At 52.8% G+C, this 25080-nt stretch overlaps 1 protein-coding gene across 2 annotated transcripts in view; it reads left to right on the plus strand.

Moving 5' to 3' along the window:
- The first annotated feature begins 8585 nt into the window (after positions 1–8585).
- Positions 8586–25080, plus strand: part of FHL1 (four and a half LIM domains 1) — a 30080-nt gene continuing 13585 nt past the window's right edge. For both annotated transcript variants that reach the window (XM_062584661.1, XM_062584662.1), the window contains exon 1: positions 8586–8693. The gene's annotated coding sequence lies outside the window, so the exon portion shown is untranslated. The remainder of the gene's footprint in view (positions 8694–25080) is intronic.

Below are 25080 nucleotides of genomic sequence, written 5' to 3' on the forward strand. Positions count from 1 at the left end.
GAGCGTTCGCTTGCCTTTCGGCAGCTCTTTACCCGCGCGAGCCCTCCAAAGCAGCTCTGCGCGCTCCCTTAAGAGTAAAATCGCGTTGTGCTGAAATACGGTTAACGGGGTGATGTGAATTGGTGGGCAGGAGAGGGAAATTGGAGGTGGGGGGTTCACTGAGTTCAGCTGGAGCCGATCGGGGGCAGCTTTCACCCAAGCCATCGTGTCGCACCACCTGGCCATGTTCACACGGGGATCAGAAAGCTGCTTGGCCTGGACCAAGGCTTGGTACCTCCAGCCTCAAAAATCACGGCTGCTTTTAGAGCAGCCCCGTACGCTCGCGCCCAGGCACGGACGGTCGGGCGCGCTGGGCTCTGCGTCTCTGTGTCATGCCGGGAAACCCTGCCCGTGAGGAAGCTTTTGATACTTGCTTTCCCACCTCGTCTCTCGTCCTTGGTGGGTCCTCTAGATGGCAATATTGGAAAGGCCACCGCGGTGTCCCTGCAGGGCCGGCCATCCTGGGGCGCAGCGTGTCCCCTGCATACATCTACATCTACTCTGCAGCTTGCTTTTCCCTTTAAAGCCAGCTGCTTCCCTTGCTGATATACATTTTTTTTAATCTTCCAGAAGTGGGAGCACATGGCTGGTGCTGATAAACCAGTTGCAAGGCCAGTTTTAGCCTCTTGGAGGTGGGATGTAGGTGACACGGCCCTCACTGGTGTTGCTGAAGAGCATCAGGACCGTTCCAGATCCCACGCGCGGCACTGCAAGGCTGCAGCGCTGCCTCTCCAGGCTCTCCAGTTCCCCCCGCGCTCTGACCAGTTCACGGTCACCAGGGTCTGCACACCAGGGTCTCCTCCAAGGTCATTCCTGCTAAATGTCCCTGGCCACATGCATAAGTAGGAAGTAGGATTTTGCTGCTCCTCAGCACTAATGAATCTCATCTGTTCTTACCTGGTCCTTCCAACATGCTCCTAACCGCCTCCTCCTGTCCCACCTCAGCTGCAGCAAAGTGAAGGTCCTGAAATCAGCAGCCCATAGTGAGGCCAAAGCAACCCGTTCCCCGTGCCTGATGAGCTGCTCCAGCCTGAGCCGCTCATGGGCTGCAGGCTCTGCAGGAGGACTGTCACCTGCAGCCAATTTGTGGTCACCACGGCTGTTTGCTCAGGTGCGAGAGGACTTTTCTCTCTGCTTGGCTCCTGCCCATCACAGCCCCAGAACAGCGTTTGCCACCAGATGTGGGGCATGTTCTGCAGGACATATCTCGGCAAGATAAGAGGTGGAGGTAGAAGTACCTTTCAGGTAGCGTGGGGCCAGTTATATTTTTAATATTTTAGACTACAAAAAATCTTTTGGCCCTCTGTGACTGGCGAATAACTGGAAGATGAGGCAAGGAGTGGGGAAACTGAAGAAATGGTGTTCCCGCTGACAATTGTAATAAAACCTGCCAAGCCGGTGAGGGAACGCAGAGGCAGCGGGAAGATTTGTGTATCCTCTGTGTCCGGTGTGAGCATGGCAACGGCGACCGGAGCTGCCCCGCACCAACGCCGCCTGCGCCCGCTGGTTCCCACCTCCTCTGCGGAGCCGTGGACGGGGGCCGGGCTGGTGGCCGGAGCCCTGACTTCCGTACTGTTGCAATCGGGCTGCAGGGAGAGCGGCAAGACTCTGCGGTGATCCCGGTGTCCCTGAAGGCTCCCAGCCTGGTAACGAGCAACGCAAAGCCTTGGCAGGTTGCCTGCTTCAGAGGTGGGATGTTAGGGGTGAGGCTGGAACAGGAGACCCCGAAGCTGGGACAGCAGAACTGAAGCCTGTCATGGCCTCTGGAGCATGTTACTTTGGGACATGAAGCCCTCACAAAGGCCATCTTGGTGCTTTCTCCTCAATTCAGCCATCACCATCCGTGATGGGCGCTTAGAGCCCGGCCTAGGGGCTACCAGATCCCGTAATGACTGTGGGAGGCTCTATGAGACTCAGGACTCCAAGGTAGCAGAGCCTTGAATTTGTTGTCCAATATTTAGACAGGCATATATACAGAAGGATTTGGTCTTTCTTAGTTGGCCTTTCGTAGGAAATTCCACCGGCTGTCCTCCTACGAGGGGTGCCAGCCCCGCTCCGAGGCAGCGCTCCAGCCCTGAGGAGGCCATATATGGTTGCAATCGCCTAACCCCATGTGTTTTGCAGAATAGTGTGGTCATAGCTGCTTCTGAGGATATGTGTGAACATTGCTCCCTTTCCTGTTTGCATAAGCTCCCAAGAATGCAGACAAAGATAAAAAAGAAAGAGTATAAATTAAAGCTGTCAGTTTTCTGCAGCGTGTCAGCTCTCCTACCAGCAGCAGCAAGGTTAGCTGCTCTAGCCCACCGGCGCGGGAGCGCACCGGGGTGCTCGGGAGCAAAGGATGCTTTGCGCACGGGAAAACACCGGCCGAACGAGCATCGAAGCTCTTTGCAATGCAAATAGTGCCCAGGCTGCAAGAGCAATAGAAGTATTTCCCCTCGCCCTTGCTGTCTCTATAAGCACATGCTAAAATATGATCAAGAGCTTTGGGAAGCCAGCAGCTACCCCGGAGCCTTTCCTCTCCGCAGGGACTTCTGCATCCTGACTTCTGCCTGATCCTTCTGCCCAGGGACGTCGTCGTCATCCTCTGCCTGCAGCCCAGCATCCGTGCCTAGCGCCCGCTCCTCCCAGCGCAGCACCGGGAGCTATTGCTGCCCTTAGCGCCGCTGATGCCCGTGCGTTTCCGAGGCGCCCGCGGCAGCCCCGGTCCCTGCGGCGCAGGGCGAAGGGCGACGCGAGACGCAGCCTTGCTTGCCTTTCTCTTCTCCTCGGTTTAATATTAATCACTGCTGCTTTTGCGATAGGCTGTATGAATTCTCCCAGTTTCTGGAGCTTTGGGGGTCTGTAACGAGAGAGGGTTGGAAATGCCTGGTGGAGAAAAGCACCCCTGGACCTCGGCGGCAGAAAGACCCGGTTCAGCGCCGACGTCTTCCCTTCTCCAGCCGCGCTGCCGTAGCGTATAGCTTTGGAACAAAGAAACGCTCGGGGGGAAAAAAGGCGAATGAATTTTCCCGGTGACTGCTATATTGACTGATATTCCCGGGGAAAAAAAAAAGGAAAAAAAAGGAAAGGTGTCTTCGGGACGCGTCTCCTCACCGAAAGACCACGACGAGCTGTCCGTGCGGAAGGCGGCTGTTTCGGCGGCGAGGCGAGAGCCTCTCCGCATCCCTGTGCGGGTCGGAAATCTTCCTCTCGGGCCTCCTCCAGCTTTGACTTCAAACAGGTTTTGAACCGCTTTGGCTCAGCAGAGTCTCGCCAAGACGCGAGCTCTCTTGCTGCCACCTAAGAGCAGAATCCCAGAAACCGTGGTTTAACCCAGAGACCGCGTGTCCGCGCTCCCTTCGTGCCGGCTAACGGGAACCCGCCGAAAATCCCGCCTGAGAAGGAGGGAGGGCAGAAGCGCAGCGCGGCCGCGGCTCCTTCAAAGCCCGGCATCACGGCTGTGGTCTTCTGGTGGAGAAAGCTGCCTGACAGCTAGTTACTGCAGCTCCTTCAGCACAGAGCTCAGGAAATTGCATTCATAATTTCCTTAGAGCCAAAGAGTGTAATTTTCCCATGACTGTTTCTTTTTCTTTTTTTTTTCCCTGCTGTTGTACATGAAAACCTTTGGAAAGCCGACACAAATTTACTTTTTGCTTAGGCATTAAACTAACACGAAGCACACAGTTTAAGGGGATACTGTTAACTTGATTTGTTTGACATAGGGAGGAAAAAGGAAAAAAAACCCAAGCCTTGTTTGTAACTAAGCCTTCCGTAAACAGCCTGGAAATTCGCACGCAGGCTTTTTCAGCGGAGGAAAGGTTGGACTGACAGGGAAGGTAAAACCGACTGTGAAGCCAGCGCCGTCCGGCACAAGGAGCAAGCGGCAAAGGCAGAAAGACATGACCTGAGTCCACGGCTTTGGCCAAACTGCTTCCTTTCTGCATCGGCCTCCCGGTGCGTCCCGGGCGCTGCCGGATCGGGCCGGGGCCGCGAGCCGCTGCTCCCCGCTGCTCCCCGACTCCGTCCGCAGGCAGCAGCACCGGGGCCGGTGGCTGCGGCAGGACGGGGAATTTGATTCGGGCCCCTTGGGGGCCGGGCTGATGCCACAGACCCCAGCCGATCTTACCCCAATCTTACTTAGGTTAGCCTGTGGGTGCCTTGATTTTTTTTTTTTTTTCCTCCCAAGAATAAAATCTAAAGTTGAAATTAATGAAGGAGTCCAACCGTGGTGTGACGCCTGGAAGGCATCTTATCAAGTCAGGAATGTGAAACTCCTGGTGAGGCTGACACCAAGGTAGAAGAGCACTGTTTGGGCAATTACATATACTAAGGTAAAAATAAACATATTTTAAGTGGTTCTACATGCATACTTCCACAAATCCCTTGTTATTTTAAAAATAAAACCTCAAAATATCTATTATATTGATTTCTCTCCTTTGCTTGGTAAATCTCTCTCTGTACACGTATCCACCCAGTAGCTGATAACAGATAAGGACCAAACTTACCAACAGATTAAAAACTAAGGACCAAATCTTGTCTCAAATTTTATCTGTTTTGCTTATGCAAATATTTGATGGATTTCAGGTCTTGTTAAAGGGCATTTGCTGGAAGGGCCAAAGTCTTTGCACTTAAACAAATTGTGACCCCGCGGTGGTGGAAATCAATGGAAACTTACTTGTCTGCAGAAGCCGGTGGCTGAAAAAATTTAATCGTAGCCAGTGTTTCACAGGAGCAGAGTGATGTGCTTGCCCAGGCTATTGCCTAGGCCTTGGGCTGCATGAGGCTCTGCAGGACCAGGCGAGGTTCCTGCAGCTCTTGCACCCGGACGAGGCTGCCAACATTCCTTGGAAATTTATATTGCTGCTGGAAAGAGAGGTGGAAACCTTGGTTTGTGTTGCAAACGTAGCCTTGCTGGGGCTGGGAGGTCAACAGCTGGCTCCGTATTTGTCGGGGCCAGGATACGTCATCTTTTATAAATGGGAGTCACCTTCACAGTTTTCCACGTGCAGCTTGTCCTGGGAGAAGCATTTTGGCCTCTACCAAAGGGCAACACACGGGCTGACAGGGCCAATACCCCTCACCTGACAGCTGAGCCATCCCTGCAGTTATTTACTTATTTATTTATTTATTTAGGTGGGAACTGTCTCTAACTGAGATCTGCTCTCAACATGCCGATTCTGGTGTCACTCCGGAAAATCTGAGTAGGGGCAATGCCTTAAACAACACGGTCCCTGCAGTTGCTCTCAAGTTGATTTGATATTGGTCTTTAGACAGATGATTTTCCCATTTTTGAACGTATCTTTGCTCGTTTGATCTGGGTTTGCGTGATAGCATTGTAGTGCCATGTCATCATATTCTGAAGTTAAAATAAAAAAAGAGAGAAGATGAGCTATTGCTTATGCGTCTTATCACTTTGCCTGCTAAATTCAGAAGTTCCTGCTTTGTCCCGTGTGGGTTTGCACACCCCCTGACGAGGAAGGGTCCCTCAAGGCCCTTTGGCAGCACCATAAGCCCTCTCTCCATTGAGAGTCCACCTGCAATTAACCCTCTGAGCAGGTTGTGACAACTCAGCTGGGCACACAAGTCCAAAATTCATGTATGATTTCCAAAGCATGCTGCACATCCATGCTCAGACTCTGCAGGAAAAGGCTTCATGTCACCCCATGTTTTAACCATGCTGTTACAAAAAAATGAAGCAGCTGTGCTCGGGAGGAACAACTCCGAGATGTTTCAGCTTTTCCAGTACTCCACCTGCCCAGAGGCTTCGTTAATGAGCTGCCAGGTAATTAGCCTGCCACAAGTGGGTGCACCTGGGCTCACAAAGGCAAAGTCCATCGCCCCCAGCCGCAGCCCAGCACATTTTAATTGAAAGAAAATGGAGATTTAGGAGACTACAGTGATGCTGGACAAGCCCTTTGCTTCCAGGTAAGATTTGGTGTTATATCTGGCTTTTTTGGGTCCCTCACCAAGTGCTCTGTGTCAAGCAGCCTCCCTTTGTAACCTTACACATTCCAGTATTCCCAAATAAAGTTTCCTTGTAGTTAGCCTTTGAGTCACTAATTCAAGTGACTCAGTTTTAAGTGCCTCTGCTCATAGTTCATTTTGTTTGGATAACTAGTCAAGGATACATCAGGCTTTTTGGCTTTTTTTTTGTATTTTCTTTTGTATTTGCCAAAAATCAAAAACTGAGGAATGCAGTAACTGATTATGATTCTTAGCAAGCAATAGCAGTAGCTCTGTGTTGATGCAGAGTTGTCTCGATCTTTTGAAATGAGTTGTGTTATTCCTGCAGTTTATTCTTGTTTAGTGCAGCACTTTGGCAGAGATTTTTATAGCGCTATATTGCTATTTGTAACATGAAAATGCTTGAGTGCCTTTTTTCTGGACTCTAGCTGTGTGCTTTCTTTAGTCTCTAAATCATCCTCTGTTTTTTCAAACAGAGTTATGCTGTTATTGCGATGTGCCGAGGTTACGAGTGTTTATCCCACTGTTCCTCTCTGGAGGTGACAGCATGTCCATGCGGCTGTCCAAGAAAGGCCAAAGGACTGTTGAGGAGGGGCGTGTGGTGGATCAGGCTTATAGCTGTAACCTGACGTGAGAGAAAAGCAACAAAAATGAAACCCCAAATTTCTCTAATAACCTCTTCCTCTGCTGTAATCAGTGGGATACTTGTCGTGTTGACCAAGAGCACGTCGGTTTGGTATTTGGCTGCTACTCCGTTAGGCTGATAGACCTCTCGATTTCCAGTTTGTGTTGTATGTGGAGAGCATCTCACACTTTAAACGGGGCACGGAGGGTCCCATCAGCCGCCCGACGGCGTTTGTTCGGATACAGGACGCCCGCTGCGCTGCCGATGTGCTGCGGGTCCCCGCCGGGGGCTCGTTGGCCTCCGCTGGTGCGAGCGTTGTGCTAAACGCTCAGCTGGCTGCTCAAGGGGCGGTTGGTGGCTGGCTTGGAGCAGCGCCCAGTCCGCTCCTGTGGCCAAGGTCTTGAAGGAAGAAGCCCTGCAGGAGGTGGCTGCCCGGGGGAAGCTTTCTTACGGCTGGTGCGGCATCTAGTTTGTCCTTCCATCCCAGCAGTCTGAAGTTCAGGTTTCTTCCACAACTCTTGGCTTGATTTGTCTAACTGGGAATACTCTGCCCCCATGTCCTGTCCCACCAGGGCTTAGTGTCTGCACTTTCTCGTGAGTCCCAGAGCTGTGTGGCCGCAGTCATGTACCTGACATCATGCCTCGGGGACAGGACACTGTTGCTAATGTTCCTGCTGGTCTCATTGCTGGTTACAGATGCCCACCAGAGAAAAGCTCTTTGCTGGTGGTAAGTAAGTTTTATGCTTGTTGGAAGAGCTGCTGGACTAACAAGCTGGAAATGAGTATTTGGATTCCTCTGAAGGTTGAATGTAAACTTAGATCTGTAACAGTAAATAACATTTGGTATTTAACATCTGTATCTTCCGTGTGCCTGAAATTGTTCTTGGTAAGTGGTGACAGTCTGAGCCTTTAACTCCAGGACAACACAACCAACAAACATATTAGCTTACCTGCCAGAAATGTTGTTAGTATGGCTGCTAGGGATGTTGGAAAAATCTGTGGGAATTGCCTGTTTGCAGGAAAACCTGAGAGATGCCCAGAAATGCAGCCACTTCTGTAAAGAGTGTATGTTTGCTCTTATGCAATGTTTGTTTCTTTTTACTAAATAAACAAATTCCTGGGCTCAGAGTATCGGGATCTGCTCTCTGGGGATACCAGCAGTGTATCCAGGGTATCCACTGGACGCCCTGCCTCCCCTGAGGTTGTCCAGAAACTCTGTGGCTCTCTAAGGAACCACAAAAGCCTGTTTGTAGTGCAAGAGCTTCAACTCATGTATCTCCTGTGGAAAAACTTCCTGGACCACATATCCAACAACAGGCACGGGAAAGAAGTGGGACAAACTTGAAAGACGAATGAGTAGAAAACAAATAGATAAGGGTAGGAGGAAAAAAGGGAAAACAGAAGGGAATGCTCTCAGATTTGCCTGATGTGGTGCAGCACAAACAGGCACTTTGTTTAAATATAGGAATATATATATTCCTGCCTGATAGTACTTTCTCCTGCTTTTTTCCTGAAGAAAATACTGATCTTTTGGCATCATTTATGCTACAGTCTTTGATTGGGTTCAGTCCTTCCCTGCAGACTTCTAACTTGAAACAGCCCTTCCCTTTTATTTATTTTCTGTCCTGGAAACCGTGTCTATGAACCTGAAGATGACACACATGGTAACGGAGCTGCAGGCAAAAACTTCAGCCTTGGCGGAGGGCAGCTTGGACAGGGCGGGAGGTTTCCCCCCCACCCCTGCTCCGGACGAGGCTGGTGTCCTGGGGTGTAAGGGTCTGGGAGCGCGGCTTCGGGGGCAGCAGCACCTTGCCCAGCCTGGCGCACCCCGGGAGCAGGGGAAGCAGGGTTTTCCCCCGGGGGCTGGTGCACACAGGTCCTGAGAGGAGCAGGCTGTTCCCCCCCATCTCCATCCGCTCCCCAGGCAGCAACAGTGCTATTGGCTGGATGCACTTTTTTTTTTTTTTTTTTGCAAGGCGTCGCCCGGCTATAAGCGGTGCAGCCGCCCGGGCAGCGCTGCCCCCCTCCAGGCAGCAGCCGCCCGCAGCAGCTCCCGGCCTCTCCGCAGCAGCAGCCGCCGCCAGTAAGCACCTGCCTCGGCCCCAGGGGCACCGCGCCGGCCCTCCGGGGGCCGCGGCCCCGCTCCGCCCGCCCGCGGGGGCCGCTCTGCCCAGCGAGCGGCTTCGTGGAAGGAGTCAGTGCCGAGTTAACCTCGGAAACTGCCTCTGTTTTTTTTTTTTTTTTTTTTTTGGGGGGGGGGGAGGGGGGTCTGGCTGGGGGATTCATCTCATCTGGGTTATTGCATCCTATTTCTTTTGCATCCTCTTCTTTCTTTTTTTCTCTGATAACAGCATTCCCTCCTGGAAAGGCGGTTGGTTTGAAACTAAAGGCAGCGATTGGGGTGTAAATGCCGCTTTCCTCTCCGTTTCCCGGTGGAGTGGGTGCTAGCGAGGGTCTGCAGCGGGACGGAGCCGTGCGTGAGCTGTCAGCGGCGTGTTTCTCTAGGCAGGCGATCAAATGTGCCGGTCTGAAGTTTTTGATGACAGATGAGGAGGAAATAGCTAAAGCGGTGGCTGTTTTGTGGGCTCCTCAGGTGATGTGAGGCTCTTGGAAAGCAAGGACTGATAGCTGCTAAACCGCAGGAGCAGCGCGTTGGGAACTTCTGTGTTTGGGGAATATAGAAACGCAGCTCTTAGCCAGTCATTGCTGCATCTTCCTCTTTCTTTCCGTGTGGAGTTCAAACGGTTGCAAAGTTTCTATTTGGAGACAGATAGGGCTCAATGAACGCGGATGCCTTTATCCTTATACAAACACTTCACCCTTGTATCCACACCTGTGGAGCCACTTCCATGAGTGAAACTGCTCACTTGTGTGTTTGCAATGGGCGTCGCTATCGTTAATCTTTTCTTTAACTTATCCTTTGAAAATTTGCGCATGTGTGTGACTCTGCAGTTTGCTATGTAAGCAGGAGCTCATCTGTGGTTCAGAAATGGAGAGGGCTGCTTTTTAAATCATTGAACGCCATCATTTTTTTTTCTTTTATGAGCTACCAATTAGATTTTCTTTTGTTTTGGGAAGTTTTTAAGGGGAAGGAAAAAATAAGCTTTAGAAAGGAAACCGATTAAATTCTTAAGCCATGAGGTACAAAGCAAATAACTGATCCTGCAACCAAATATGGCTTTGAAATTGTAACTATCTTTTTTTTAATGACAAAAGCACCCACATACTTCATTTCATAGACAACACCCTCTTCCCACCCCCCTGCCCTGAGTGCAGCATTCCTGAGTGCAAACCAGTCCCTAATTTCTCCCTAAAGAGCTCACTAAATAAAAGTTCGTTCTTGACTAATAACTGCTAGGAAAATGTGAGTTAAGTGTTTCAAAGCTAACACTGCAAGTGCAAAAACAAGAGCTCAGAGTAACACAAATTAAACTACTCAGGTTTTGGACTTTAGCTCTTAGGAACCAGTTTTGGACTGAGATTTTAATATTGATTTCTGAGTTGCGCTGTTCTTGGGGACTTAGGGCCATCCTGCCCAGCCGGGAATAACAGATCTCGCCTGGCCAAATCTCCGCATATGCTGGCATGATTCTCTGCCTAGATGTAAATATTGGCAGCTGCCCGAAAGCAGGCAGCGTTTAGGGTACTCAAACTCTTGAAAGTAAATGCTTTCCAGTGCATCTTGGTAGGCCTTTTTTCAGAAGCAGCCTCCTCATCGAACTGTACCATGAATGGAAAATCCAGGCGCAGGGCAGGGCCGGCTGGTGGGAGCTCTGTCAGGTCCCTGCTCATGGCCGGGAGCAGGGGAGCGAGGCTCAGGATGTGCTCTATCTCTGGTCTCGGCCAGAATCCCATGAGTATTACTTGCAGGCTATGCCTAATGCACTAGGGTGTAACAACGGCTTTAAAAAACTGCGTTCCTTGCCTACAAGAAAAAAAATTCCTTTTGCAGTACCTATGTGAAGGCAGGGTTGCTGCATGTTGCAGGATGTCCTTTTGCCCTTGCTGTGCTGCATGCATGCATGCTGATGGAAAGAAATCTGGTGGTACCACAGTTGTGATTTCCTTCCCCTCCTCCCTCTTGGAGAAACCTACCCGTCATCCGCAGCATGGGGACATCTCGGATGCGGCTGAAACTTCACATGCTTCAGTGGAAATAATAATGATGGGCACCAGGAATAACGCTGTCCCCTCAGCGGTAACCTATGTGAATGATGTCCTTTTAAGCGTGCGACTGTCCTGGCGATGTGCTGGGGGATTTAGGTGTCTAATTCCCTAAAGTACCTTGGAAAATTCCTCTGATCTTTGCTGATGAGATGAACTAGCCCAGCCTATGTTTAGCACTTTTGTTTTTCCTGGGACTGCATAAACCTGAAGTCCCAGTGCTGCTTTTATCGCTTGACCTTTCAATGCTATGTTTTAACCGTGGCCTAGACCTCCGCCGGTCAGAAAGCGGCGTTAAGCGCCCGGCGCTGCGAGCAGCACCCGAACCTCGCGACCAGCCGCGCGCGACGCTGGCTCGGGGCTCGGAGCGGCTCCGCGGAGAGCAGCGGCCGCCCCGCTGCTGCCGGCTTCCCGCGGGTCCCTGGCTATCGCCGCCTTGCCCTCTGCGCGGGGGGACGCAAGGGTAGCCAGGCGGAGCTTTTGGGTGCGAATCTGTGACTTTAGCTCTGCGGAATGACTTTTGCCTGAAAAAGTCATGGAAATTATGTGTTTAGCATAAACCTTTGCAGACTTGATCTGTGAGTCTCTTATAAGAAGTGCAGCGTGCAGTCAAAATACTTCTGCTCAATTCGTTGTAACTTCTTTTTTTTTGTTTCTCTCTTATCGAAGATGCAGACAGGGAGAATACCAAAGCAAAAATGCCTCAGATCAGTCGTTTCATGTCCAATTTTGGCAGCGGGATATGGGAGGAAGGAAGAGACCTCATGTTTCATTTAGATACCCTGATTTGGAGAGGAATTTTAACCAGATGGCTCTTGAGACACCAGGGCTCTGAAGGATTAAATGCTATTTAGATAAAGTGCATGTTTCCCCTTCTGCAGCGTGGTTTTAGAAGGGCTGTGCCGTACCGCCCAGCTTCAGGCCGTTCATCCCCGGGCACAACCCAGTCTGCAGCCGCTTGGCAGAGCCCGCGAGCAAAGGCGTTGGTGCTTCCCCGGGGCTTGGGGACGGGACGCGGCCTTCGGCTCCCGGCGTCCTTCAGCAGGGGCTTCTGCAGAGCCGTGTCCAGCACGCCGCTCCCGAGCGGGCCGAGCGAAACCGCCGTGGAAACGTGGGCTCCGCAGCAACGTGTAAACTGAGAAATTATGTTGCTTTGGGAAAAGCTACTGAGTCACTCGGCGCATGGAAATTTTCCTGCTGTGTCTTAAAGCGGGTGCTGACAAACCAGCTGTGGGACGCGGGCAGGGCGCGGAGCGGGAGGGGTGCCGGGGAGACGCAGCCCCGTCCTCGCTGCGCATCCCCGGCCCGGAGGACGCGGGCACCGTGCGTGTGCGTGCTCAACTTTCCCAGGCGGGTAACCAGAAACCTCATTCCTACCAGGGACGGATTCTTTTCGCTGCTCTAAGTGTTTCCCACAAAGGTGTTGCTCTGCTCTGAGCTGTTGTGTAGAAAGATACTTAAAAAAAAATATATATGTATATATATATATATATATACGCGTGCGCTGCTGCTGGGCAGCGTTCACTGTGGGTCTCTGCAGCTCGCACCGTGCAGGACTTGGCCCTCGATGCTTTCGGGGTGATTCAGGTGTGTGTGGCACCAAGGATGTGGCCAGAGCGAATTCCCGCTGTCAGAGCAGGACATAGCGGTGTCGTCTGGGAGATGGGTGGGTGGATGGATGCTCCTGTGTTCCTCCGGCTCTTGGATCTCCCTCTGAGCAAACGGCTTTTTCCCTCGTGGCAAGCAGGGCGCTCGTGGCAGGGCAGGGTTAAATGGATGTAGGACTTTGGTAAGAGTTATTCAAAAGCAAGGTGAAGATGGCACTATAACCATCTTGGAAGGGGAAGGACAGAGCCCTGAGGAAGTAGTCTTTAAAAAGGATTAAATTAAAGTGTGTCCTGGAAAAGACTAGATGGTCGTGCCAAGGCTCCTGACGGTGAGGGGGCTGCAGCCCAGGGTGGAAGTGATGGTATTTTGCTCTGCGCCTGCCTGGAAACTTTAATGAAAAGTTATAATTTTGGTTTGGATGGTATTGAAGAATTGCATGATTTTTACAAATAGGAATTTTGAAATCTCTTCACTGCAGCGTGCTGGGGGAGAGCTGTGTTTTTAGAAGATCCACTCGTTCCACAGATGTGCCTTGTTCTTTGCTGCTTGCTGAGGTGATCCTAGTGATGGATGTCATTTGGGACTTCCCTCTCCTTTTTGATGGAAAAGAGCTGGAGAAGGAAAGCTCTGCTTTCTCTTGCCCAGCAGAGCTGGTTGCTTGGCACATGAACACCAGTTAAAACTGGGGAGGATTAAAAGTGGTTGCATTTGTGATCTGTTGGGTCAAATGCAGAACGCAAGTTGTCACCAAGAGCTCAAATGAGGAACAGAAAAAGATTGTTCTTGCTGGAAGCACACAGCACTGCAGGGCCTTTCAGCCTCCTTGTTTGTCATGTTTTTCTGCGTTCTGGAAGGAGAAAATAAAACCAGAATGCAATTGAAGAGACTAAAATGAGAGGTAGATTACAGATATATTTTGACACTTAATGATTTGGAATCAAACTGTTTCAAAGCCAGTTTAATTCTTGCCAGACTGCAGACCTGCGCTGAAACGAATCTGTTCTGACTTCTGTTCTTTGATGTAGATGGGGAGGAAGAACAAGCGAAATAACTTTTTTTTTTCTCTCTCTCTCCTGGGAAATCCTTTCACTTTTCTTCAAAATATTAGAGCCTCTTGCGTTTTGCGATGCCTTGGTTGTGCAGTGGTTGTGCTGGTATGTGAGCGTTATTGTGTTATGCCAATGCCCGAGCTGCAGAGGACTCCAGTGCTTCTGGCAGAGAGCTGCTCTCTGCTGTTTTGTTTGGCCAGAAGCAGCAAGAAAAAAAAAAAAAAAGCCTCTGGACCCTCCAAAAAGTGGTCTCCCAAACTGGTGTGCTGGATGTGCCTTGCTTCCCTTGGTAAGAAAAACAGAGCGGTCAGCATACAAAACCAATGGCTGCTCCTGCCCGCAGCAGTTGCCTGTTGGCTTTCGGGTAGGGAATTGGCTCCAGGCCCTTCACCACTGCCCTCGTTTGGGAATGTTCAGTTTTCGTGTGCTTCCAGGGGTCTTTGGCCAACCCCCCCCCCCCCGCCAAGGGTAACTGAAGCCCATCCAACCTATAGCTTCCCCATTGCTGATATGAAGCCAGGGTGCAGTGGGAGAAAATCATGTACTTTCTTTTAGAGAAATGCCCCAAGTTGTGGGAACTATTCGGACTTGGCAGGCTATTTGCAAGCCATTTGCTATTTGTTTAACTTGGGACTGGCTGCCCCTGGCAGTTGTTACCATCAGCTGCCTTTCTTATCTGCTCTTTGCTATAATAAACACTGGGGCAAAGGCTTGGAATTAGTCACTTCTGAGGCCCTGCTTGTCCTTTCGGCTTCTGTCTTACCTTCTTGTTTTTGGAGACTCCAGCCTCTTCCATTTCATTCTGAGTCTCACTAGTTTGTCCCTCCTCTTGCTCCACTGATACAGCAGAGATTTTTAAAATGTCCCGTAGGAGTGTAATCCCCAGGACTGCCTCCATCCTAGAAGACATGCCATTCCAGGACAGCTGTTGCGTACTACAGAAATCCTTATAGTATGACTTACCTAACTCAGCGCACAGGCAGGATGAGGTGTTCTGGCTGGCATCTCTTCGGATGCACAGCCTGCGGAGGAAGCGGTAGGATCCTGAAAGCATCCTGGGAGCTTGGCACCGCATCCCGCTTTTCTGTACGGCATTTACTGCAGAGCAGTTGGTGGTTCAAGGGACTGAAGGTGGAGACAGCTCCTCCAGGAGGACAGGGCTCCTTGGTCCTAAGTCAGTCTTGGTGCAGAAAACAGAATGATTCCTACTGACTTGCTGCCATTTCAAATTCCTTGGTAATGTCTAAGCACTGTCCTGACCTGGTGCTGATGTTGCCATTACTGTAAGAGAGGCAGTATTGAGCAGTGGTGGGGGGGGAACGGCGCGGGTGGCAGTATCGGAGCGGGACGAGAGCAGCCCGTGTTTACTCTGCAGAGGTGCAAAGGCATCCAGCAGGGATGGAAGCGCGCTCCGTTTTCTATTGACGTGCTTGGTTTGATGCACGAGCATGTCATCCACCGCTCACTGAAGTCTTCCCTTCTCACTATCCCATTAGCACCATAACGTCACAAAAAACCTGAAACGTGAGAGCTTTGATTCTGGATCTACCTTTGTGGTTCTGTGGGCTTCCCCCACAGATGCTCTGCAGAGAGGACATCCTCACGCTGAACGAATGGGAGATGTTCTCCAGCCCCACAGTGCTTTGTGGAGTTGTGTCTGTTTAAGACACATCCTCCCAATGACCTGGGGGATGAAACCAGCTCTCCAGCCTGCCTGACTGGCTAAGGGGGCTTGGTTGCTTTGCTCAAATGGCTGCTCGTGCCTGCCCTGGTGCACTGCAGGTGGGGGACCCAGCCGGCCATCTCCCACTCTAGAAGACTGGACTGGGGTCTCAGTCAAAGATTACATTTCTGCAGGACTCCTGAAAACTTCAATTTGATGGACTGAGCTGGTCAGGACAGAGCTTTTCTTTCTTGAAAAAACACTTTCAGTGAAAACAACTCCTCCCAAACCCTTAAAAAAAATTAAGGGGGGATTTGGGCAAGTTCTGTTCTTAATCTTGGCTAAGGTGTAGGTGTGATAGGCTGAATGGACACTGCTGATTTCTTTCAAACGCTCTGTGTTGGTCAGAGCAGGCAAATACCCCAGGCTTAGTCCTGTTTCCTCAGCTTCTCAGTGCCCTGGGCGCTGATGCATGTGATAATGAATGCGAGGAAATTGGTGGCAAAGAGCATAAACAGGCAACAAGTCCTATAACTGGCCTGTGTCCTCATGGTTCTGACTTGTGAAATGAAGCTGTCGAGATCTGGTGTCTGCAGATGTGCTAGTGACAGACCTCTTGGATACTTGTTTTGGGAAGATTTTGCAATCTCTGGGTGGAAAGGATTGCAAACAGCATCTCCCTGGTTGTTTTGCTGTGCTAGAGGGGGGGCAACACTTATGTGGTGTCCGGGATGGCAGAAGGCCGCTGTGCAGAAGCGTCTGCGGCATGCACAAGCTAAGACCATGCCTCACACCTGGTTTTTGGCAGCCTCGTGTCATCAAGGTCAGGGCTGAACTCCGCTTTCCCTCTGACCTGTGGCGCTAACACGTCCCATCCTCATGGCAGCGGCCGTAAACACCGTCCTACACGCGCTCGTCCACCAGGCCGCGTCGCTTCCATGAAGCGGCGAAACTCCGTGTACTCCGCTGGACGCTGGAACAAACAGCCAATACATCTGTTATAAACCAGTGAGTCATTTGTTTTGGTTACCAGGGAGATTGCCGAGTGCAAATCCAACCTGAAATAGCAATGAACTCATCCTCCGAGCAGCGCCGGGCGCCTGAGCCGGAGCAGCCGGGCGGAAAGGGAGCCAGCACCGGTCGCTCCGGCTGGACGCTCTCTGAACTGGTTTGCCGGAGAGCTTTCGCCTTGCGAGCGAGCCTCCGGGGGTGGGGGGATGTCGCGAGGCCCCCCGTTGAAATCGGGCTCCTACACCTCCGGGAAAGGGCGCTGATGGGGCCGAGGGGCTCCCAGCGCTGCTCGCCGGGAGAGCTCCCCGGGGCTCGCCGCAGCAGGCGGAGAGGGCTTAGTCCTCTTCTCGCCTGTCTTGGACCCTTCTCCCTGTGCAGGGACCGTGGGGGAAAGTGAGACCCCCTGGCATGCGGATAAGGGTTGGTTTTACGCAGCTGGAGTCGGAGCACAGCTGGCTGTGCTGGGCCGCTGCGGCTCCAGCGGTCCCTCGCTGCATCGCCTGCGTGGGAGCGCAGGAGTCCCACGTCCCGCGCTGGTGGCCGGGACACCGTCCCCTTCCTCCCCCCGCGCGGGGCTGAGCGCCCCAGGGGAGCGGGCTCTCGCCGGGCTCCTGCCCCCGCCGCCCACCGAGGTGGGACAGCAAGGCTGCGCTGGGTTCGGCCTCTGCCCCGTGCGCCTGCTTCCAGCAAATTCATGGTTTTGGAAGAAAGGTGGTTTTTCTTAGAGAAAGCCTGTGTGACGGCCCTGGCGGGGGGAGGCGCTCTGCTGCTCCCTTTGCTCCGTTTCAGCTCCCCCGTTGCTGAGGGATCAAATAAACGGATGGATTTCACCAAGTCTTTTAAAACATAGTTACCTGTGATTGAAAACAGACAACAGGTATCAACAGCACAGGCACAGACAAAAGCTGAACCCCTGAAATGTAATCAATGAACTTATGCATGTGAAAAAAATATATATTTTTATTTTTTTTGATTAATGGCATGGCTTATCCAGATGTCTTCTGCAGTGAGGGGATGAACGTTGCATCTATTAAACAAACAAACAAACAAAAAACACGGTTTCAGCAGGGGTGTTTTTTGTGAGTTGGAGGTCTTCCATCATAATTTTACAAGCACTAAGTGCTCGTCTCTGTGCTCTTGCAAGTCCCCTCCAGCCCCAGGGGTGTGTTTCTTCAAGCTCCTCCCTGGAGCTGCCTGGAAAACGTTCTGGGGACGTTTCACCTGCGCACATCGGGTCTCCTGTGTCTGGTCCAGCACGGGCAGCTCTGAGACGTGGGTCCGGGGCGTCCGACCAGCCGCCGTTGGGGTGGGGTGGCAGAGCCCCGCGCCACCTGTAAGCGAGCTGGCGGGCGGCTGAGAAACGGCAACTAAAAATACCGCCGTGCTCTTCGGACTGCGGGCACGGGCAGGACGGGCCCTAACCTTGCTTAACGCCAGTGGGAAGCGGCCAAGGCTGCTGCCAGCCTCGCTCTGAGCCAGGCTGGGAGGAGAATTTGGCCCCAAAAGCGTTACCTTAGCGAAGAGACGGTGATGAGTCTGACCTAACACCTCGCTGTCGCTGCAAAAATCCTCGACGATTTGCAAACCTAACCCTCTCCCCGCTGTTCCCGGCAGCAGCCTGGCCCTTGGGCTTCCTCGTGCACAAGCCGGCTTTAAGGAAAACCACTGCTTCGCATCTGCTTTAGGCTTTTGTCGGCAGTTAGCGCTGCTTTTTTTTGGTCACATGGGGCCGATCCCCTAGTAGTTTGATGTGGGTGTGAGCCTGGCAGCTAGCAGCAATTCTAGGGAGCAGGGCTGTCTGTCTTTGCAGACCATGTTACTCGTTGTCCCTGAATGTATTGTCTCACAAGGCAATAAAATAAAACCAAAAAAACCCTCAAACCGTTGCTGGGCCCAGACCCAGCCACGCAGCAGAAGATGGCTTAATCACGCTTGTGAGTACTTCTACCATCTCCAGTTGGTTTATTTTTTTTGTATTTAAAATCAAGCACGCATTTAAATATCGTATGTTTTTTATTCCGAGATGCGTGTTTAATAAAGATAACAGCCCGTAGACATTGCCCGTCATGCTGTGCTGCCGGGAAGGTCCTCGGTGGGAGAGCAGAGGGGACCTTCTCTTGGCCCCGATGTCCCTGGCGTGGCCGTGCGGCGGTGGGGGACGAAGGCGTTTGCCGCTCCGCTGCTCCGTGTCCAGAGGGGCCCTGAGCTCTGGCTCGCGGGCTTCAACTGAAACGGGAGGAGGGAGGCTGCCAGCTCCCCCGGTGCAGCAGGGGCCCCGCCACGCTCCTCTTTCGGGTAGGGGTCTTTAGCCTTAAGTCTTGGAGACGCAGGCGCCTCTTCGTCACAGAAAGTGCTCTACGTCTGCTTTCTAGCTTTGTGCTTTCATTAAAATAATAATTCTGTGCAACTCTATAAAGGAGTCCTGCAGAACACATTCATAGCTGGCAAGGAAGGCTCCAAAAAGCTGGTCGCTGGGATGCGATGTAGTTCCCATGATCTGGGATCCGTATCGGGGCTCCAGCACAGTCCTGGGAGGCAAATTAAATGTAGCAGTATAACTAATGCTATTTCCCCCACTGCTTTCAGCTGCACTGTCTCTGCTAGGCCTGGTCAAGTGTTAGTCCACTGGTCTTAATGTTTCTGAAGGTGCCAAGGTGACTGGAACTTTGCTAGGTTACCCAAAAACTAGGATGGGAGGGTGCTGGGGAGAGGAGAGTCCACCTCTTTTCCCCATCCCGCAGAAGAACCTCCATCCTGTAGATCAGGTCATCCAGCTGGGATGGTCTCAGCCAAGGCTGGGTTCAGACCACGGGCTTGCAACCATTCTGGGTTGGATCACTGGTTTTGGCTGAAATTGCATTCTAATCCTGGTGAAAAGTAGACTTATTATTGTTTCTAATCAGCATCTTCTAACCAAAACCCCAAGAATGTTTTTCTGTGTAGTCCTTGGCCAGCTCTGATGTGACATGATTTCCAGGGAGACCTGAGATCTTTATCACTTTGTGAGGAAACGAGATTTTATGCTCCTGTATCGCACAGGCACTTTGAAAATATTATCCTTGACTCTAGAGAAATGGCTCATACATTTTAATGCCGTTATTAGAAATTAAGTTGACGTTTCCCCTCAGTGGAAATTGCTGTGCAGCTCTGGGGAAGAATATGCAGAGAGCCCTGGTGGAGACTTTGGAGAGCTCTCTTCACCCCGAGACGTGCGTGTCTTTGCTGCAGTGCTTCTGCTGGGAGAAAGAGCAAGGTTTGACACGTGCCAGAGGAAGGAAGAGCACAAGCACGCGGGCTAGCACAGAAGTGAAAGCCTGCGTTGGGGTCAAAGCATAAAGCAGCTTTTGGCGTGAGCTAGCGTGATGCAGGGGCTTGCAGAGCGATGGGGAAAAGCGTGCTGCTCCCAGCATACGCCTCCAAGGGTGCTGCAGATGTGTTCTGCATGCACAATTATTTGTATCTTTAATAAGTATAAAGAGATCAAGCTGGATGAGCACAGGCTTAAAGTGACCTGAAAAGGAAGAGCTGTCAGAATGGGCGAGACAGGCTCTTGGGAGGAGAAGCAGTGAGGAGCAGGGCCACCAGACCCCTCCGTGATCCCTGCCCAGCCTTGTGGGCTCGCTATCGGTCAGGCGTCCTGCTTGGTGGGTTGTGATTTACGGCAGGATTTTGTGATTGCGCCTCTCCTCTGTGCTCGCGCAGGGCTTCTTACAGCTGTCACGCTCCTTGGCACGCAGCCGTAGGAGAAACAAAATCGGGTTGTTTCTTAAAATCAGTTCTTTTTTTGTGGTGGGAGCTGGGAAATGAGCTTCCTTTCCAGGGCATTTGGCTCTTAACCTGCAAGGACCAGCTGATCTCTGCTCCTCTCAGAGAAGGTGGCCTCTGAGGAGGACTTCACGTCTGCGTACAGAGCCTCTGAGGCCACTGAGCTGGGAGCCCCTCACTCCCGAGGGCTGGCCAGCGTGCTCGGAGCAGGGCTTGCTACCGTGGGAGGAGGGAACAGGGGGCACAGCTGGAAAAATGCTCATTTACTAGGGCTCCAGGCTCTTTCGAAAGCCTCGCTGGCTTATCGGATTTTGCCTGTCCTCGGTCTTTTGGAGGTCAGTTTGGGAAAGAGCAGCCAGGGCAAGCTCAGCTTGGCCTGGAGCTTGCATGAGTGGTGTCCTCATCCGGCAAAGGCTCCAGCTTGCCGGCGGGAGGAGAGAGACCAAGAGCCTTGCAGAGCATCGCTAACAGCGATGTGCGGCTGTTAGCTGGACAGGGTTTTAATGAGAGGCTTGATGAGCTGGTTTGCAGAGTATTAACGTGAATGTGGGGTAAGTCCACTCTGGTCACAAACTAAGCCCTGGCAAAGGGGAGAGCTTAACAGCATCCGCTTTAGTGGAGGAAGAGTGTGACAACCCAGGCACAGAGCTAGGTAGCTTAGAAGTCCACACCACCACTCTGCCTCACAAGTAAGTGGGTGTCTCGTGGGCCGTGATACCTCCCTTGGATGGGTGTTGTCTTCCCAAACTGTTCTGGAGCACATGTCCTGGCAAGTCTAGCAGGTGCCCATGTGAGGTGGCACCAGGGAAGCGTCTGTGAATTTGAAGCTGCTCCAAGATGAAGAGTTTCCACTTCTCCTACCCTTGCTGAGGTTGGTGCAGAGCTCGGTCCTGTGGTGGACCATGCCTGAGGGACAGGAAAGGTGTTTGTGCAGGTCACTGTTGTGTGTCTGCTAAGCCATGTAGTTATTGCAACACGAGCCAGGTAATGAAAGACTTAATTGGTGCAGAGGGGTGGGCACAGCTGCCTAATTTGTTTATGATAAGCATGAAGGTGGGACTGTGTAGGGAGAAGTATTTCAACCCATAGAAAAGAGCTGATAAGGAAAAAGAAAGGCACCTTTACAAATGTAAATCGTGGGCGGTGTTTGTTTAATGGAATAATTGCTATTTATCCTATCTGGACAGTAGTTACTCTGCTGGGGATGGTATTCACTCTTGCTTGGCTAAGATCTGCTCCTAGCGCAATGAGGTCCAGCCTGGCTGGTCCTTCGTTATTAGTATCAGGCTGCAAGGAAGTGGACTTGTCCCCATTTTAAAATACATTTATCTGAAGGTGGAAATAAAATCAATCGCTTCCAAAGCAGAAGTTTCTGAGAATAACTTTTGTGACTAATCCAACCTCATGGGTCTCAGCAGAGGGGACTTTGCAGCTTTGTTTTTCCCTGTAAAGAATGCCCTGCATATGTCCTGACAATTAGTCAGAGTGCCCAAAAATACCCCGTCAGGCCTGCAAGCTGATCTCCTTTGGCTCCTGGAGCTGAGACAGACCTGGGGTTATGCACTGTGGGGCTTTGGGAAGGATTATTTTTAAAATGGCCAAGTAACAAGTGAGATTTGGTCCTTTTAGCCACTGGTGCTGTCTAACAACTGAAAGCGTGGTTATCCAAAGGCTCATCCTGCTCGAGGTGAGCGTCCCGTGCCCAGGGCGATGGGCTGGTGTTCTGCTAACCGTATGCCAGGGCTGGCTCCTGTCAGCTCTAAATCAGTGCTCAGGGCATGGCCTGGGGCCCGTGCCAGGTTCGGGTAGTGCTTTGATGGTGAGCTGGATGCCAGAGAGTCTTCCCAACCAGCATGTCAACACTTGGAAGGGCACGTCCTTCTCGCTGAAGCTGTGGCTGGTCTTCACGTGTAGCCGGGCAGCATGTTTCCTCCTAGCCCCTTTCTGAGAGGGATCTGCTCTACCTGTCACTGACCACCTGAGCTGAAGATTTCTGTCCTCAGCCTCTCCCATGTTCTGAATTTCTGGAGGGTGCTTCACCAGATCGACAACTGCCCACAAACAGCCCTTTCTTCTCCTTCCCTGAAAATAAAGCTCTTTCAGGGGAAACACCAAGTACCCTTGGTCCTGCAGACGCAGCTTGTGCGGGGTTTTTTTGGTGTGGCATGGTCTCCTGCAGAGGCATAGGAAGGGAGTCTGGAGCACTGTCTGCCCAGCAGCTTCCTGGGAACATACTGTTCTTCTAGAAAACCCCGAGGTGCAAGTGCTCCCCGTCTTTGGAGAAAGTGCAGGCATGGCCTGCTGTAGTCACCTTGCAAGTCCTTCTTGCAGCCAGGTGCTGTAGACACATGGTGAACAAGCACAGGAGGATGGCAGGGCTGCTGGAGAGCCACGTGGAGGGTGGTGGAGGGCCACGTGCTGTAGCTGGTGTCTGGGTAGCTGCTAATTTCTGAATCGTCATGGGTAGATTTCCAAGGAAGGTGAATGACCCAGCTTTCAAGCAACGACACAAACTAGTAACTGCATTTCCTTCTGTGCTCTTTACAGTGAGCTCTTTGACTTCACTGCTGAGCACGGCTCAGCAGCTGCTGCGCCTACAAAGAGTAATTGAAAGCAATTAACAGTGCTGGGAGCATAATGGAAGTTGTGAAATATTATTTCAGTGACGGCTCACGAGTAACTCAGCGAAGCCCTAGCGTGAGCATTTGTTGTCTGGGAAAGGTAGGATTATGTTGCTGTGAATGTCCATCAGACCCTGTTTCTCGCAGACGATGTTGCCACGCTGTCTGGCCAGGGTCAGGGCAGTGTTTATTTGATGAGGGATAGCATAGTGGTTATCACATCTGCTTTACATGCTCAAGGTCCTGGGTTCAAGCCCCAGTGGAACCAGCACCAGGAGGTCTTTGGGAGGTTGGACTAGATGATCTCCAGAGGTCCCTTCCAACCTTCTGTGTCACACAGATCTTGTGTGCACAAAGTATGTTTGTAAATGTTTGGGGGGTTAGGCTTAGCTCACTTGGTTAGAGCGTGGTGCTAGTAATGCCAAGGTCGTGGGCTCGATCCCTGTGTGGGCCACTCGTTTGAGGGTTGGACTAGATGATCTCCACAGATCCCTTCCGACCTTACCGATTCTACGATTCTGTGACGAGACTTAGGCTGCTTCTCTTGATCCTGAAGTCAGGGCTAGACCTTGGGGGTAAGCTGTGACTCTCAAGCCACGTTTAACTCCCACGTCTTTCCGCCTGTAGTCCACTGCAGCTAACTCTTGAACGAAGATACCTGCAGCGGTAGGCTTTGCCCTCCCGGGGCAGCTGTAACAGAGCTCTGCTCTGCTAAGCCGGAGCTGTGGGGTGACCGCCCGGGCAGATAACTGAGCGGTGGTGAGAGCCCGTGTGCAGCTTGCTCGGCCCTCCGAGGGCCGCAGCGGTGCTGGGGGCAGTGATGTCGGTAACCGGGTCCTGGGGGCATCGTGCTGTTTAGTGCGTAGTGCTGCTCTGCTGGAGGTCCGGAGCCAAAGCATGGAGCAGAAACCCCAGAGCTCTCCCATGAGTTTTGGATGCAGGAGCGTGGCCAGCGGCGGTGAGGTGGCGGCACTGCTGGGGCCCTGAGCTGCTAAACCAGAGACCTTCCTTCACCGCGTGATCACGCGAGCGGGCTGCCTCTCCTGTGCCTGCTCCTTCATCCTCCCTGGTAGACGCTCCCCAGTTACTCCCGCGCCCTCGGCCGCTTTGCCCGAACTGGGCGGCGTCGCTGGGCGCCGCGGGGTGTGTTTGCACCCAGCGCAGCCTGGAGGCCGCGAGGCAGGGGCTGCGTTCGAGGTTTTTCAGCCCAGTTATGGGCTTCTCCAAGCTCAGAAATAGCCAGGGGGCTGGACAGGAGCTGAACAAGAAACCTTGGGTCTACAAAGCGGCTCCTGATTAATTCAGGAGCACTTCCCCCACCCCGACCCCTGGTGTCGCTCGGCTCTCGGCACCCTGCCAGGGCTCTGCCGTGTCAGCAACAGGTGATGGCAGCGGGGCTTGGAAATGGGAAAGGATCCGCGGAGCAGATGGCAGCCGGGAAATAAAACTGGAGCTGCCTTGGGAATAGTCCTGGAAATAGGCCAGCCTGTGGATGGAGGCGCAGACGGGAAAAATCCCCGTTTTTCTCTCTTTCCGGTTTCGCCGTTTTTCAGATCCCTTTATCGCCAACTCCGGTATCTCTGAGCCCGTCTCCCCCGAGTGCTCCTGCGCCCTCTTCCTTGACTCTTCTCGTCCCTCCTCCTTTCGCTTCTACTCCCTCGCATCACACGAGCCCGTGGAGGGCGTCCCGGTTCCTGCGGCCCCCTGCTCCCGGGTGAGCCGCGCGCAGCTCGGACCCCGCGGCGGGGCCGAGGATGCTGGCGGCGCCCGGCGTCCTCGCGTGCAAAACGCCGCCGGCGGCGGTGGCCTCTCCAGCGGAGCGAGCCCCGAGCCCGTCCGCGCGAGGGGCGGGTCGCGGGGCGAGCCGGGGCGTCCGCTGCTGCGGGAGCCTTCCCGTGCCGCTTTCCTGGGCACGGCGGAGCGGCGCGCGGGGGCCGCCAGGCAAAGCGCGGCGCCGGGAGGTGGACGGACGCTCCCCTCCTCCGGCGTTTGCTGCTCCCCGCTTCTTTCTTTGACGACGGTGACTAACGGCTCCTCGACGCCTGGGTTGGAACGGCTCTATTTAGGACTTTCTGCCCGTTGAGTGACAGCAGGATGTGTGAGCAAGCCGAGATGCCCAGATCTTTTCTGGCAGGATTGTTAGGGCAAGAAAACACTCTGGGATGCACAATATGAATCATTTGTCTATCCGAGGCCGTGACACCATGCCTCAGCCACGCTGCCGCGCACCCGGACCCGGGCGGCGCGGTCGGTGCGTCCACCCCGCTCCCGCAAGCGCTGCAAACCTAGTGGAAAGCCAAGGTTCAGTGTTGCAAGCGTGTGAGCGCGGTGGCGCGGAGCGGGTGGGAAGGGCGGCAGACGGGGCCGGCAGCGTGCCTCCCCGCCGGGTTTCGGAGGCCGTGCCGGGGGCTTTGCAGGCCGGGCGGCGCGACGAAACGCCTCTCCGGGGAGTTTCCCAGGGAAACTTGGCCTCCCGGCCCCGGGCGCTCAGCAGCGCGCCCCTCGGCCCGGCGCCCGGGCTCCTGCGGCACCGCGGTGGCCGCTCCGCGCGCGCCCCTCGGCCGTGCCGCCTTTCGGGGCGGGAGGCGA

Source organism: Rhea pennata, chromosome 11 (assembly GCF_028389875.1).
Source record: "Rhea pennata isolate bPtePen1 chromosome 11, bPtePen1.pri, whole genome shotgun sequence".
Lineage (NCBI taxonomy): Eukaryota > Metazoa > Chordata > Aves > Rheiformes > Rheidae > Rhea > Rhea pennata.